Raw genomic sequence first — 16,782 nt, 5'->3', positions numbered from 1 at the left:
TCGTACTTGACCACCATGACTCAGCAACTCCAGTCGCAGCTACAGCAGATTCAGTCTCAGCTACAGCAGCAGCAACCATCTCCTCCGCCAGCTCCTGCACCTCTTCCGCAGCGAGTGGCCACTCCTAGCCTCCGCCTGTCTTTGCCGGACAAATTTAATGGGGACTCTAAGTTTTGCCGTGGCTTTCTTTCCCAATGTTCCCTGCATCTGGAGATGATGTCGGATCAGTTTCCTACTGAAAGGTCTAAGGTGGCTTTCGTAGTCAGCCTTCTGTCTGGAAAAGCCCTGTCATGGGCCACACCGCTCTGGGACCGTGATGACCCCGTCACTGCCTCTGTACACTCCTTCTTCTCGGAAATTCGAAGTGTCTTTGAGGAACCTGCCCGAGCCTCTTCTGCTGAGACTGCCCTGCTGAACCTGGTCCAGGGTAATTCCTCCGTTGGCGAGTACGCCATACAATTCCGTACTCTTGCTTCTGAACTTTCCTGGAATAATGAGGCTCTCTGCGCGACCTTTAAAAAAGGCCTATCCAGCAACATTAAAGATGTTCTGGCCGCACGAGAGACTCCTGCTAGCCTGCATGAACTCATTCATCTAGCCACTCGCATTGACATGCGTTTTTCTGAGAGGCATCAAGAGCTCCGCCAGGAAAAAGACTTAGATCTCTGGCCACCTCTCCCACAGTCTCCACTGCAATCTGCGCCTAGGCCTCCCGCCGAGGAGGCCATGCAAGTGGATCGGTCTCGCCTGACCCTGGAAGAGAGGAATCGCCGTAAGGAAGAGAATCTTTGTTTGTACTGTGCCAGTACTGAACATTTTCTGGTGGATTGCCCAATCCGTCCTCCACGTCTGGGAAACGCACGCTCACACTCAGCTCTCGTGGGTGTGGCGTCTCTTGATGCCAAGTCGGCTTCTCCACGTCTAACGGTACCTGTTCGGATTTCCACTTCAGCCAGCTCTCCCCTCTCAGCCGTGGCCTGTCTGGACTCTGGAGCTTCTGGAAATTTTATTCGGGAGTCCTTTGTGAATAAATTCCATATTCCGGTGACCCGTCTTGTCAAGCCACTCCGCATCTCCGCGGTCAACGGAGCCAGGTTGGACTGTACCATACGTTTCCGCACGGAGCCCCTTCTTATGAGCATCGGATCTCATCACGAGAGGATTGAACTTTTGGTCCTCCCCAATTGCACCTCGGAAATTCTCCTTGGACTTCCCTGGCTTCAACTTCATTCCCCAACCCTGGATTGGTCCACTGGGGAGATCAAGAGTTGGGGGTCCTCTTGTGCCAAGAACTGTCTAAAACCGGTTCCCAGTATCCCTTGCCGTAACTCTGTGGTTCCTCCTGTATCCGGTCCCCCTAAGGTCATTAAGGACTCTGCCTGCCACAGGAAATGCCCCTCCCCCCCTCCCAGGCAAGCTTCTGTGTCCCCTCATGGCCCTCGTCCTGGTGTCACACTGCCCCGTGCCAGGTCTCGCCCTCTGCCCTCTCTCCCCATTCCTACTCCTGCGGTTCTGCCTGCCGTTGAGGAATCCCTCCATCCTTTCCCGGTGTCCTCATCCCAGGGGAGGCAGTTACCCGATAAAGAGAAGGGGAGACCTAAGGGGGGGGGTACTGTTACGCCTAGCGCTCCGGGTCCCCGCTCCTCCCCGGAGCGCTCACGGCGCCTTTCTCCCTGCAGCTCCCCGGTCAGCGCTGACCGGGAGCGCTGCCCTGTCATGGCCGTTGGGGATGCGATTCGCACAGCGGGACGCGCCCGCTCGCGAATCGCATCCCAGGTCACTTACCCGTTCCCGTCTCCTGCGGTCATGTGCTGGCGCGCGCGGCTCCGCTCTCTAGGGCGCGCGCGCGCCAGCTCCCTGAGACTTAAAGGGCCAGTGCACCAATGATTGGTGCCTGGCCCAATTAGCTTAATTGGTTCCCATCTGTTTCCTGGCTATATCTAGTCTCCTCCCTTGCACTTCCTTGCCGGATCTTGTTGCCCTAGAGCCTAGTGAAAGCGTTTTTGTGTGTTTATACCCTGTGTACCAGAACTTTGCTATCTCCCCTGACTACGAACCTTGCCGCCTGCCCCCGACCTTCTGCTACGTCCGACTTTGCTTCTGCCTACTCCCTTGTACCTCGCCTATCTTCAGCAGCCAGAGAGGTGAGCCGTTGCTAGTGGATACGACCTGGTCACTACCGCCGCAGCAAGACCATCCCGCTTTGCGGCGGGCTCTGGTGAAAACCAGTAGTGGCTTAGAACCGGTCCACTAGCACGGTCCACGTCATCCCTCTCTGGCACAGAGGATCCACTACCTGCCAGCCGGCATCGTGACAAATGTGTTTGGCACCCTTTGTGAAATAAATCGTTTTGTACGCAACCTCACCGTCAGAAAACATTTTTTTAGTGAGGACTCTATTGAAACAGTTGATTCTCATTCCCATATGCATGTTAACAATGAATTTCAGGGACAATCATTTTCTGACCAGATTACTTTGAGTCAACTCACTGAGCTGAATGCTCATAATGTTCAACAAGTTGAGGTTGTATCCAAAAATTTCATGCATGTCAACAAAAATCCCTCATTTTACCCTTTATCCTCCCGCACTGACGGTATGGATCTTTTCCAGGCCGCGGTGGAGGAGGATCTCATCTCCCTTGGTAACACCGTTTCTACCACCTCCCCCAAGTCAGACAACCTTACTCGTAAGGAGCGTACTGCTCTACAAGAATTAACCACTTATGATGATATTATCATTAGGATGTCTGACAAAGGGGGTGTCACGGTGCCGGCTGGCAGGTGGTGGATCCTCTGTGCCAGAGAGGGATTGGCGTGGACCGTGCTAGAGGATCGGTTCTAAGTCACTACTGGTTTTCACCAGAGCCCGCCGCAAAGCGGGATGGTCTTGCTGCGGCGGTAGTGACCAGGTCGTATCCCCTAGCAACGGCTCAACCTCTCTGGCTGCTGAAGATAGGCGCGGTACAAGGGAGTAGACAGAAGCAAGGTCGGACGTAGCAGAAGGTCGGGGCAGGCAGCAAGGATCGTAGTCAGGGGCAACGGCAGAAGGTCTGGAATCACAGGCAAGGAACACACAAGGAACGCTTTCACTGGCACTAGGGCAACAAGATCCGGCGAGGGAGTGAAGGGGAAGTGAGGTGATATAGGGAAGTGCACAGGTGTAAACACTAATTGGAACCACTGCACCAATCAGCGGTGCAGTGGCCCTTTAAATCGCAAAGACCCGGCGCGCGCGCGCCCTAGGGAGCGGGGCCGCGCGCGCCGGGACAGAACTGACGGGGAGCGAGTCAGGTACGGGAGCCGGGGTGCGCATCGCGAGCGGGCGCTACCCGCATCGCGAATCGCATCCCGGCCGGAGGTGGTAACGCAGCGCCCCGGGTCCGTGGAACCGACCGGGGTGCTGCAGTGAGGGAAGTGTAGCGAGCGCTCCGGGGAGGAGCGGGGACCCGGAGCGCTCGGCGTAACAGTACCCCCCCCCTTGGGTCTCCCCCTCTTCTTGGGGCCTGAGAACCTGAGGATCAGACTTTTGTCCAGGATATTGTCCTCAGGTTCCCAGGACCTCTCTTCTGGACCACAACCCTCCCAATCCACTAAAAAAAAAGTTTTTCCTCTGACCTTTTTTGAGGCTAAGATCTCTTTGACAGAGAAGATGTCCGAGGAGCCGGAGACAGGAGTGGGAGGAACAGATTTAGGAGAAAAACGGTTGAGGATGAGAGGTTTAAGAAGAGAGACGTGAAAGGCATTAGGGATACGAAGAGAAGGAGGAAGAAGAAGTTTGTAAGAGACAGGATTAATTTGACACAAAACTTTAAAAGGACCAAGATAGCGTGGTCCCAACTTATAGCTCGGGACACGGAAACGGACATATTTAGCGGAGAGCCATACCTTGTCTCCAGGGGAAAAAATGGGAGGAGCTCTTCTTTTCTTATCTGCGAATCTCTTCATGCGAGAAGAAGCCTGTAAGAGAGAATTTTGGGTCTCTTTCCATATGGTGGAAAGATCACGAGAAATTTCATCCACAGCGGGCAGACCAGAGGGCAAGGGGGTAGGGAGGGGGGGAAGAGGGTGACGGCCGTACACCACGAAAAACGGAGATTTGGAGGAAGATTCAGAGATTCTGAAATTATACGAGAATTCGGCCCAAGGTAGAAGATCTGCCCAGTCATCCTGGCGGGAGGAAACAAAATGTCGTAAATAGTCACCCAAGATCTGGTTAATTCTCTCTACTTGTCCATTGGATTGAGGATGGTATGCAGAAGAAAAATTTAATTTAATCTTGAGTTGTTTACAGAGAGCCCTCCAGAATTTAGACACAAATTGGACGCCTCTATCCGAGACGATCTGTGTAGGCAACCCGTGAAGACGAAAAATGTGTACAAAAAAATTGTTTAGCCAACTGAGGCGCTGAAGGAAGACCAGGAAGAGGGATGAAATGTGCCATTTTGGAGAATCGATCAACGACCACCCAAATAACAGTGTTGCCATGGGATGGGGGTAAGTCAGTAATAAAATCCATACCAATCAGAGACCAAGGCTGTTCGGGGACAGGTAGAGGATGAAGAAAACCAGCGGGCTTCTGGCGAGGAGTCTTATCCCGGGCACAGATAGTGCAGGCTCGCACAAAGTCCACCACATCAGTCTCTAGAGTCGGCCACCAATAGAAGCGAGAGATGAGTTGCACAGATTTCTTAATGCCCGCATGACCTGCGAGATGGGAGGAGTGACCCCATTTGAGGATCCCAAGGCGTTGGCGTGGAGAAACAAAGGTCTTTCCTGGAGGAGTTTGCCTGATGGAGGCTGGAGAAGTGGAAATCAGGCAGTCAGGAGGAATGATGTGTTGAGGAGAGAGTTCAATTTCAGAGGCATCTGAGGAACGAGAGAGAGCATCGGCCCTAATGTTCTTATCAGCAGGCCGAAAGTGAATTTCAAAATTAAATCGGGCAAAGAACAGAGACCACCTGGCCTGACGAGGATTCAGCCGTTGGGCAGACTGGAGGTAGGAGAGGTTCTTGTGATCGGTGTAAATAATAACTGGAAATCTTGATCCCTCCAGCAGATGCCTCCATTCCTTAAGTGCTAATTTAATGGCTAGAAGCTCTCGATCCCCGATGGAGTAGTTCTTCTCCGCCGGAGAGAAGGTCCTGGAAAAAAAACCACAAGTAACAGCATGCCCGGAAGAGTTTTTTTGTAGAAGGACAGCTCCAGCTCCCACTGAGGAGGCATCAACCTCCAATAGGAAGGGTTTAGATGGGTCAGGTCTGGAGAGCACGGGAGCCGAAGAAAAGGCAGACTTGAGTCGTTTAAAGGCGTCTTCCGCTTGAGGAGGCCAAGACTTGGGATCGGCATTTTTTTTTGTTAAAGCCACAATAGGAGCCACAATGGTAGAAAAATGTGGAATAAATTGCCTGTAATAATTGGCGAACCCCAAAAAACGTTGGATGGCACGGAGTCCGGAGGGGCGTGGCCAATCTAAGACGGCAGAGAGTTTATCTGGGTCCATTTGTAGTCCCTGGCCAGAGACCAAGTATCCTAGAAAAGGAAGAGATTGGCATTCAAACAGACATTTCTCTATTTTGGCATAGAGTTGATTATCACGAAGTCTCTGAAGAACCATACGGACATGCTGGCGGTGTTCTTCAAGATTGGCAGAAAAAATCAGGATATCGTCCAGATATACAACAACACAGGAGTATAGGAGATCACGAAAAATTTCATTAACAAAGTCTTGGAAGACGGCAGGGGCGTTGCATAGACCAAAGGGCATGACCAGATACTCAAAGTGTCCATCTCTGGTGTTAAATGCCGTTTTCCATTCATCCCCCTCTCTGATGCGGATGAGATTATAAGCACCTCTTAAGTCCAGTTTGGTAAAAATATGGGCACCTTGGAGACGATCAAAGAGTTCAGAGATGAGGGGTAGGGGGTAGCGGTTCTTAACCGTGATTTTATTAAGACCGCGGTAGTCAATGCAAGGACGTAGAGAGCCATCTTTTTTGGACACAAAGAAAAATCCGGCTCCGGCAGGAGAGGAGGATTTACGGATAAAGCCCTTTTTTAAATTTTCTTGGACGTATTCAGACATGGCAAGAGTCTCTGGGACGGACAGAGGATAGATTCTGCCCCGGGGTGGAGTAGTGCCCGGGAGGAGGTCAATGGGACAATCATAAGGCCTGTGAGGAGGTAGAGTCTCAGCTTGTTTTTTGCAAAAAACGTCCGCAAAGTCCATATAGGCCTTAGGGAGACCGGTTACATGAGGAAGCACAGGGACACGGCAAGGTTTACTGGGAACCGGTTTTAAGCAGTCCTTGGAACAAGAGGGCCCCCAACTCTTGATCTCCCCAGTGGACCAATCCAGGATTGGGGAATGGAGTTGAAGCCAGGGAAGTCCAAGAAGGATTTCAGAAGTGCAATTGGGGAGGACCAACAGTTCAATCCTCTCATGATGAGATCCGATGCACATTAGAAGGGGCTCCGTGCGGAAACGTATAGTACAGTCCAATCTTTCATTGTTTACACAATTGATGTAGAGGGGTCTGGCGAGACTGGTCACCGGGATGTTGAACCTGTTGACGAGAGAGGCCAAGATAAAATTTCCTGCAGATCCAGAGTCCAAGAAGGCCACAGCAGAGAAGGAGAAGGCAGAGGCAGACATCCGCACAGGCACAGTAAGACGTGGAGAAGCAGAGTAGACATCAAGGACTGTCTCACCTTTGTGCGGAGTCAGCGGACGTCTTTCCAGGCGGGGAGGACGGATAGGACAATCCCTCAGGAAGTGTTCGGTACTAGCACAGTACAGGCAGAGATTCTCCATGCGGCGTCGTGTCCTCTCTTGGGGTGTCAGGCGAGACCGGTCGACCTGCATAGCCTCCACGGCGGGAGGCACAGGAACAGGTTGCAGGGGACCAGAGGAGAGAGGAGCCGGGGAGAAGAAACGCCTCGTGCGAACAGAGTCCATATCCTGGCGGAGCTCCTGACGCCGTTCGGAAAAACGCATGTCAATGCGAGTGGCAAGATGGATGAGTTCATGTAGGTTAGCAGGGATTTCTCGTGCGGCCAGAACATCTTTAATGTTGCTGGATAGGCCTTTTTTAAAGGTCGCGCAGAGTGCCTCATTATTCCAGGATAATTCTGAAGCAAGGGTACGGAACTGTACGGCATACTCGCCAACGGAAGAATTACCCTGGACCAGGTTCAACAGGGCAGTCTCAGCAGAAGAGGCTCGGGCAGGTTCCTCAAAGACACTTCGAATTTCCGAGAAGAAGGAGTGTACAGAGGCAGTGACGGGGTCATTGCGGTCCCAGAGCGGTGTGGCCCAAGCCAGGGCTTTTCCAGACAGCAGGCTGACTACGAAAGCCACTTTAGACCTTTCGGTGGGGAACTGGTCCGACATCATCTCCAAGTGTAATGAACATTGGGAAAGAAAGCCACGGCAAAACTTTGAGTCCCCATCAAATTTATCCGGCAAGGATAGTCGTATTCCAGAAGCGGCCACTCGCTGCGGAGGAGGTACAGGAGCTGGCGGAGGAGATGATTGCTGGAGCTGTGGTAGTAACTGTTGTAGCATAACAGTCAGTTGAGACAGCTGTTGGCCTTGTTGCGCAATCTGTTGTGACTGCTGGGCGACCACCGTGGTGAGGTCAGCGACAACTGGCAGAGGAACTTCAGCGGGATCCATGGCCGGATCTACTGTCACGGTGCCGGCTGGCAGGTGGTGGATCCTCTGTGCCAGAGAGGGATTGGCGTGGACCGTGCTAGAGGATCGGTTCTAAGTCACTACTGGTTTTCACCAGAGCCCGCCGCAAAGCGGGATGGTCTTGCTGCGGCGGTAGTGACCAGGTCGTATCCCCTAGCAACGGCTCAACCTCTCTGGCTGCTGAAGATAGGCGCGGTACAAGGGAGTAGACAGAAGCAAGGTCGGACGTAGCAGAAGGTCGGGGCAGGCAGCAAGGATCGTAGTCAGGGGCAACGGCAGAAGGTCTGGAATCACAGGCAAGGAACACACAAGGAACGCTTTCACTGGCACTAGGGCAACAAGATCCGGCGAGGGAGTGAAGGGGAAGTGAGGTGATATAGGGAAGTGCACAGGTGTAAACACTAATTGGAACCACTGCACCAATCAGCGGTGCAGTGGCCCTTTAAATCGCAAAGACCCGGCGCGCGCGCGCCCTAGGGAGCGGGGCCGCGCGCGCCGGGACAGAACTGACGGGGAGCGAGTCAGGTACGGGAGCCGGGGTGCGCATCGCGAGCGGGCGCTACCCGCATCGCGAATCGCATCCCGGCCGGAGGTGGTAACGCAGCGCCCCGGGTCCGTGGAACCGACCGGGGTGCTGCAGTGAGGGAAGTGTAGCGAGCGCTCCGGGGAGGAGCGGGGACCCGGAGCGCTCGGCGTAACAGGGGGATTGGTAACGGTTATGAATAAAGATATGTATATTGAGGGAATCAATACCCTGTTGCGGGATCATACCACATACCAAAAACTTACTGCTGATCCCACCATGAAATTTCAACTTGAGCTATCCAAACTACTTGATGAAGGTGTTGCACTGGAGGTCATCACTGGGAGGGATAGAGATTATCTCTTCGTGAATGAACCAGTCATTCCGGTTATGTATGCCCTGCCCAAAACCCATAAAGGGACGGTGCCTCCACCCATGAGGCCCATTGTTTCTAGCAGTGGGTCCTTGTTGGAGCGACTGTCCAATTGGGTTGATTTACTACTCCAACCTCTGGTGCAATGTGTTCCGGGATATCTCAGGGATTCTAGGGACGTTTTGAGGGCCATGGAAAATGTACAGTGGACATCAGGCGCATATTGGCTCTCCTGTGATGTAGTGTCTTTGTACACTAATATACCTTGGGTAGTTGCCATGACTGCTCTTGAATTTCACCTTTATACCTATAGCCAATTTTCATCAGATCTTAAAGAATTTATCAAAATGGTCATCTGGTTCCTCATGTCCCGTAACTATTTCATATTTGATAGAACATTCTATGTACAGACTAGTGGTGTTTCCATGGGAGCCAAACACTCACCATCCCTGGCTAATTTGACTATGTCCTTTTGGGAGTCTAATTACATCTTCACTGCTGATAATCCATTTGCCAACAGCATACAGTGGTACGGTCGCTTCATTGACGACCTCCTCCTCATTTGGAAAGGGGACGTCTCGACCGTACCACTGTTTGCTGCATATCTGAATGATAATCCATACAATCTTAAATTTACATACCAGTTTGATCCACAGACCATGGCATTTTTGGATTTAACTTTCACCATCAACTCATCAAGTCAAATTTCTACCTAAACTCACCGCAAGCCCATCTCCGGTAACACTGTCCTCAGAGCTGACAGCAATCATCCATTACATACCACCAGATCCATACCAGTAGGGGAGTTCACTAGACTCAAGAGAAATTGCTCCGACACGACCACATACAAATCTCAGGCCGTAGAATTGAAGAATAGGTTGTCCAATAGGGGTTATTCCCATCACACCTTAAATAGGGCTGAAGGTATTGTAGCCAACAAGGATAGAAGTGCTCTTGTTAATCCACAACATGCACCAACAAAACAAAGTAAAAAACCCATTGTGGCACTCACCTATTCACCCTATTTTAATAACATCAAACAAATCATTAATAGACACCTTCATTTCCTCAGGAGGGATGAAAATCTATCATCCCTTCTGAGTGAGGGATGCCAAGTAGTGTCCAAAAGAGCCCCCACAATTGGTGACCAGCTATCGCCAAGTGAGGTGGTGAGTGAAAGATCCAGTCACTCACACTGGTTAGCTCAAAAGGGTTTTTTCAAGTGCGGACAGAGAATATGCCGCACTTGTAATTATGCAAAACCCACAAAAACCTTCACCTCTGCCGATGGCACCAGGACTTTTTCCATAAAGTCGTACATTAATTGTAATTATACCAATGTTAAAAACCATAGCGTTAGAGCATTTGAATGACAGTACCACTACATCGAGCAGACACAGATCAGCTGCATCTGCCCATTTTCAAACTGTGCATCATGGTAATACGAGTGGCTTTACTATCTATGCTATTGAACTTGTCAAATCTAACATTAGAGGAGGATGTATCAGGAAAAAATTAGCTGATAGAGAAACTTTCTGGCAGTTTACTTTAGGAACACGTAGTCCCACAGGTTTAAACATCCGACGGGAACTATTGTTCCATTATTAATTTCACATATTTTGTCCTGTTCTTTCTTACCCTCTTGTTAGTTTCTAGCCTTTTGGTATGTGGTATTATACATTTTACTTATGTATTTTGATACACTTTTTATATATACATTTTTTTATATATACTTCTTTTGTATTCTGTATGTGCATTTTACCTGCATACCTCGATCCCTGTCTATCAGTGTGATGCCAGGTACATGGGCGTTGTTTCATCTTGCCCCACCCTTTGATTTGGGTATATAATGGCTCACCTGTGCTCACACTGATGTCACCGAGGAAGAGCGTTCGCGCTTGAAACATGTCTGACTAGTGTGCTTTTATTGCTTGCTCCTCACTTAATAAAGCTGCCTTCACTGCGGTGCTGGACTCCTTCTTCATTTCCAGGGCTGGCAGGTCCTCCGAGGCTTGGAGCCTGGGACGTTGTTTAAGAGGGCTTATTTGCGGGGACATGGAGGGAGCTGAGACATCCACCGAGGCAGTGAGGCCCCCGGCGGAGGGTGCGCTCGCACACGGAGCAGGGTTCCGGGTGTCATTAGGAGTGAACTCACCATGGCAACGGCGGGAAATCCTCTCCAGTCCCCCCTCTTGCTCAGGTAAGTTGAAGTGTAGTCTGCGGGGCTGTCCCTCCACTGTCGAGCTATGCCGGGCTGGGTTCCAGGCATCGCCGCCTCTCTGCGAGGTAGTTCTCTTAGTGGCCTCTCGCATGTGGGGTTCCCGCACGGCGCACTCCTCAGCGCCATCTTTACTCTCAGCCGTCTTCTTAGGGCCGACCAGGAAAAACTGCTGCATCGGCTTGTAGCGCCCCGGTTTGGAGTTGCGTTTTCTGCCATAGGTTGCCATAGTCATCAGCTAGGTCCCCGTGGGGTTTGTTAGTCGATATCGGCAGTGAAAGCTATATTCTTAGCGGTGTTTAGCAGGAGCTCTGTCTCTACACGGCCATTTCGTTCAGCGGCCAAGCCACGCCCCCAAAATTACATATTATTTTGATACTTTACGTTGGCCTGATTACACCAATACCAATACCAAATTTTAGTTTCCGTCACGTTTTAATAATTATTTTTTTTATTTAAAAAAGAAAATCCCTGACCCCTATAATATTTTTCTTTTTCCATATACTGGGCTGTATGAGGGCTTATTTTTTGGGCCGTAATATACTGTTTGTATCGGTACCATTTTGGCATTGATCAGACTTTTTGAACACATTTTTACTTCATTTTTTCTGGGACATGATGTTATAGACATAAAAAAGCGTTAACGCCACTTACCGTACGGGATATAAAATGTTATTTTTTTAAAGTTCAGTCAATTATGCACGCACCAATACCAAATATGTTTATTTTTTATTATGTTTACATATTTTTATATGGAAAAGGGGGGTGATATGAACTTTTAGGGTACGTTCACACGGGCGGATTTATTTGCGCTGCGTATTTGAAAGGGGGCAGGCTCTTCTCAGCTGTCCGCAGCAGATTTTCTGAGGCGGAATTTACGCTATGGAAAATCCGCCGCAAGCCCCATTGAAGTCAGAAGGGTCTCGTCGGATTTCCTGTGGACAGCAGAGAAGAGACCACCCCCTTTCAAATACGCAGCTGGAAACCTGTAAATAAATCTGCCCGGGTGAACGTACCTCTAATATGGAAGGGGTTAATGGGTGTTTTTAAACTTTTATTAAACTTTTTTTTAATTATATAATATATGCTTTTAGGAGGAATCATATAGATTCCTCATACAGATAAATGCAGTTCTATTGAACTCCATTTGATCTGTGTTCATTTGATTGAACCTGCTCAAGGCAGGCTCAATCAAATGCAGATCTATGGGGGCAGCCATGGATGCAGAGGTCAGCCCCCCAGCGGTGATCTAAAGGGTTAATAGCCACCCGCGGTGATCGTCGCATGCTGGGCTATTAGCGGCAGTGGCCCCCGGCATCTGGAATCAGCCGAGGGCCGCCGAGTATGGAGCGGGCTCGAGTCAGGAACCCGCTCTGTACACCCTGAGTGCTGGTGTGAGGTGCAGACTTGCATCCCATGCAAGTCTGCATCCTCTCCCGCACCTCACACCGGCATTTTGGGGAAAAAAAGGGGGGGGGGGGAAGTTGCACAGGCCCTGCTTGGTCGATACAGGGCTAAAGCTATGAAAAATTCACCTGCCCGGTGCCCGGAACTACATGTCCCGGGCATCGGGCGATAGGATTTCCACATCCCTGGCTCATTTTTTGAGCCATGATCTGTACTTTTTATTGATACCATATTTGCTTATATAAAACTTTTAATCCATTTTTTATTAATTTTTTTGGGAATAAATTTTATAAAAAAGCAGCTATTTTGGACTTTTTTTTTTTACATTCACGCCGTTCACCGTACGGTATCATTGACATTTTATTTTAATAGTTCAGATATTTACGCACGCGACGATACCAAATATGTATATAAAATATTTTTTTTACACTTTTTGTGGGTGAAATAGGGAAAATGGGACAATTTACGTTTTTATTGGGGGAGGTTTTTTTTCACATTTTCTTTACTTTTACACTTTTATTTTTACACTTTAATAGTCCCCATAGGGGACTATTTATAGCAATCATTCGATTGCTAAATACTGTTCAGTGCTATGTATAGGACATGTGTTATCGGTCATCTTCTGCTCTGGTCTGCGGGAAGGCAGATCAGAGCAGAAGACGCCAGAAAGGCAGCGGAGGCAGGTGAGGGGGCCTCCGTCTGCCGTGCTGGATGATCGGATTGCCACGGCAGCGCTGCGGGCGATCCGATCATCCATTTTAGTGACCGCGATGCTGCAGATGCCGTCATCTGTATTGCTCACGGTATCTGAGGGGTTAATGGTGGACATCCGCAGGATCGCGGATGTCTGTCTTTACCGGCGGGTCCCTGGCTGCGATCAGCAACCGGGACCTGCCGCGCATGATCCGGGCAGCGCTCCGATGCTCGCGGTTATGCTTAGGACGTAAATGTACGTCCTGGTGCGTTAAGTACCAGCTCACCAGGACGTACATTTACGTCCTGCATCGTTAAGGGGTGATATTTGAAAGAGCCTTTGAAAAATTAAAGTTATCAGGTTCGTTGCCATGGGCAACTGCTCCGCTTTTCCTCTGCACAGGGTTTGATAAATCTCCCCCTAGGTGACTACATCTGGGTCATGATGACTGGGCAGTACGCCACAGTATATATCGGCAGTATATATCGGCAGTGCGAACTCAGGCTGGGTTCACAACACAATTTCACTCTACGGCTGCTTGCCGTATACGGTTGGGGGGAGTGAAAACCGGGCGCTCCCGTATCCCAGCCGGACCCGGTTTGTATCTAATTCCTTTCAATGAGCCGACCGGAGTCAAACGGTGATTCCATTCGGCACATTTTTGCCCCGCATCCGGTTTTCTGACTGGTCCTAAAACCGTGGCATAACACGTTTTTTTCGGTCCGTCAGAAAACCGGATGCGGAACAAAAGTTTGCCGACTGGGGTCACCGTTTGACTCCGGTCGGCTCAATGAAAGGAATTAGATACGGACGGGGTCCGTCTGGGATACGGGAGCGCCCAGTTTTCGCTCCCCCAACCAGAACCAGCAGCCATACAGTGAAATCATGGGGTACTTGTCTTTGGTGCATGTGGTGGAACTAATGATTTAATTTCACCTGAGTGGCACAATATTATTCTACCTGGCTGTAGCTACTGCTGCCACGTGCTTCTAAGGCCACAAATCTTGAGAAAGGTACACAGACTACACAGGAACACACCTCTGTGGTATGTGGTCTCTTCCCACAGTGGCACACTCCCGTAAAGTCAGTGTAGCTCTCTCAGATAGCGCCTACCTCCCTCCCGCCTAAGGAGGAGCGTTCCTCCTATTATGCAAATATGCAGGCTAGAAGAGCGCTGTTGAGAGGAGGGATTTCCCCCCTCCCCTCCATCGGCATCGCGTGCTGTTGAGAGGAGGGATTTCCCCCCTCCCCTCCATTGGCATCGTGCACTGTTGAGAGGAGGGATTTCCCCCCTCCCCTCCATCGGCATCTCGCAGCGCTGTGGAGAGGAGGGACTTTACCTCTCCTCTCCTTCTGTGCGGTGGCGATCCACTTGTTTTCCAGCAATTGTTGAAGCCGTGCAGCAGCGCGCTGCACAGCTGTTTGGCAGAATCTGTTGTGCAGCAGGGGTCCAGACAACTGGCCTCCCTGGTCCGGATTCGGACCACGGTCCGCCAGTTGAGGACCCCTGGTCTATACAGACAGAGCAAAAAGCACAACAACTGAACGAATCATCCACAATGATGCAGCAGCTCCTCATCACACAACAGCCGCAACAGCTGCAACCAGTTCAAGTGGCTCCTCCAGTGTCTGCAGCCACCGTGGTTTACGCTACACGTGTGTTGTTGTATATCATTTATATGCCAAACTTGAGAAATGCCTTTTCGAGAAGTGAAGTCTTCCATTTCTTGGTGATATTGTTTCCAACCAAGGTGGACCCTGATAAGCTGTCAGCAGTTTTGGACTGGCCCCGACCTACTGGCCTACGGGCAATACAACGCTTTCTGGGGTTTGACAATTATTATCGTCAGTTCATTCCACACTTTTCTTCTTTGGTTGCACCTATTGTGGCTTTTACTAAAAAGAACTGTAATCCCAAATCCTGGTCTCCTGAGGATGAAAAAGCATTCTCCTGATTTAAATCGGCATTTGCCTCAGCGCCCGTCTTGTCAAGCCCCGATCCCGAGAAACCTTTCTTCCTAGAGGTCGATACCTTATCTGTTGGAGCTGGCACTGTTCTGACTCAAAAGACCTCCAAGGGCAAAACAGTGACTTGTGGCTTCTTCTCCAAGACCTTTTCTCCTGCATAGAGGAACTATTCTATTAAGATCGGGAACTTCTCGCAATTAAACTTGCTTTGGAAGAGTAGCGACATCTATTGTCCAGGCATGCTGGGAGTTTAGCAACAGCTGGAGGCCCCCTGTTTGGGAATTACTGGCAAACAATACCCCTATGTCCACCCATATGCAATTCCTAATATAGTCCTCAAATGTGCATGGCGCTCTCTCACTTCGGAGCCCTGTCGTATTTCAAGGAAACAGTTTAGAGCCACATATGGGGTATTTCCGTACTCGGGAGAAATTGCGCTACTAATTTTGGGGGGGCTTTTTCTCCTTTTACCCCTTATGAAAAGGAAAAATTGGGGGCTACACCAGCCTGTTAGTGTAAAAAAATAAATTTTACACTAACATGCTGGTGTTGCCCCATACTTTATTTTCACAAGCAGTAAAAGGAAAAAAAAGACCCCCAAAATTTGTAACGCAATTTCTCCTGAATACGGAAATACCCCATATGTGGGCGTAAAATGCTCAGCGGGCACACAACAAGGCTCAGGAGTGAGAGCGCACTATGTACATTTGAGGCCTAAATTGGTGATTTGCACAGGGGTGGCTGATTTTACAGCGGTTCTGACATAAACGCAAAAAAATAAATACCCACATATGACCCCATTTTGGAAGCTACACCCCTCACGGAATGTAACAAGGGGTATAGTGAGCCTTAACACCCCACAGGAGTTTGATGAATTTTCGTTACAGTTGGATAGGAAAATGAAAAAAAAAAATGCTGGTGTTACCCTAAATTTTTCATTTTCACAAGGGAAAATACGGAAAAAGACCCCCTAAACTTGTTACCCCCATTTCTTCTGAGTAAGAACATACCCCATATGTGAATGTAAAGTGCTCTGCAGGTTCACTACAATGCTCAGAAGAGAAGGAGCACCATAGTGCCAGAACAATGGACATGTGACCCCATTTTGGAAACTATACCCCTCATGTAATGTAATAAGGGGTACAGTGAGCATTTACACCCCACAGGTGTCTGACAGATTTTTGGAACAGTGGTCAGTGAAAATGAAAAATTCACTTTTCCATTTGCACAGCCCACTGTTCAAAAGATCTGTCAAATGCCAGTGGGGTGTAAATACTCACTGCACCCCTTATTAAATTCTGTGAGGGGTGTAGTTTCCAAAATGGGGTCACATGTGGGGGGTCCACTGTTCTGGCACCACGGGGGGGGGGTTAAATGCACAAGGCCCCTGATTTCCATTCCAAACAAATTCTCTTTCCAAATGCTCAATGGCGCTCCTCTTCTGAGCATTGTAGTGTGCCAGCAGAGCATTTGATGTCCACACATGGGGTATTTCCATACTCAGAAGAAATGGGGTTACAAGTTTTGGGGGTCATTTTCTCCTATTACCCCTTGTAAAAATGTAAAATTTGGGGAAAACACAAGCATTTTAGTGAAAAAGATTTTTTTTTCATTTACACATCCAAATTTAACAAAAAGTCGTCAAATACATGTGAGGTGTTAAGGCTCCCTGTACCCCTTGTTACGTTCCTTGAGGAGTGTAGTTTCCAAAATAGTATGCCATTTTTTTTATTTTTTTTTTGCTGTTCTGGCACGATAGGGGTTTCCTAAATGAGACATGCCCCACCAAAAACCATTTCAGCAAAATTTGCTTTCCAAAAGCCAAATGTGACTCCTTCTCTTCTGAGCCTTGTAGTTTGCCTGCTGAGCATTTTACGTCCTAACATGGGGTATTTCCATACTCAGA

This window comes from Hyla sarda, chromosome 2, assembly GCF_029499605.1.
Source record: "Hyla sarda isolate aHylSar1 chromosome 2, aHylSar1.hap1, whole genome shotgun sequence".
NCBI lineage: Eukaryota > Metazoa > Chordata > Amphibia > Anura > Hylidae > Hyla > Hyla sarda.
The sequence above is the reverse complement of the archived record's forward strand: the minus strand, read 5'-3'. Positions refer to the sequence as shown.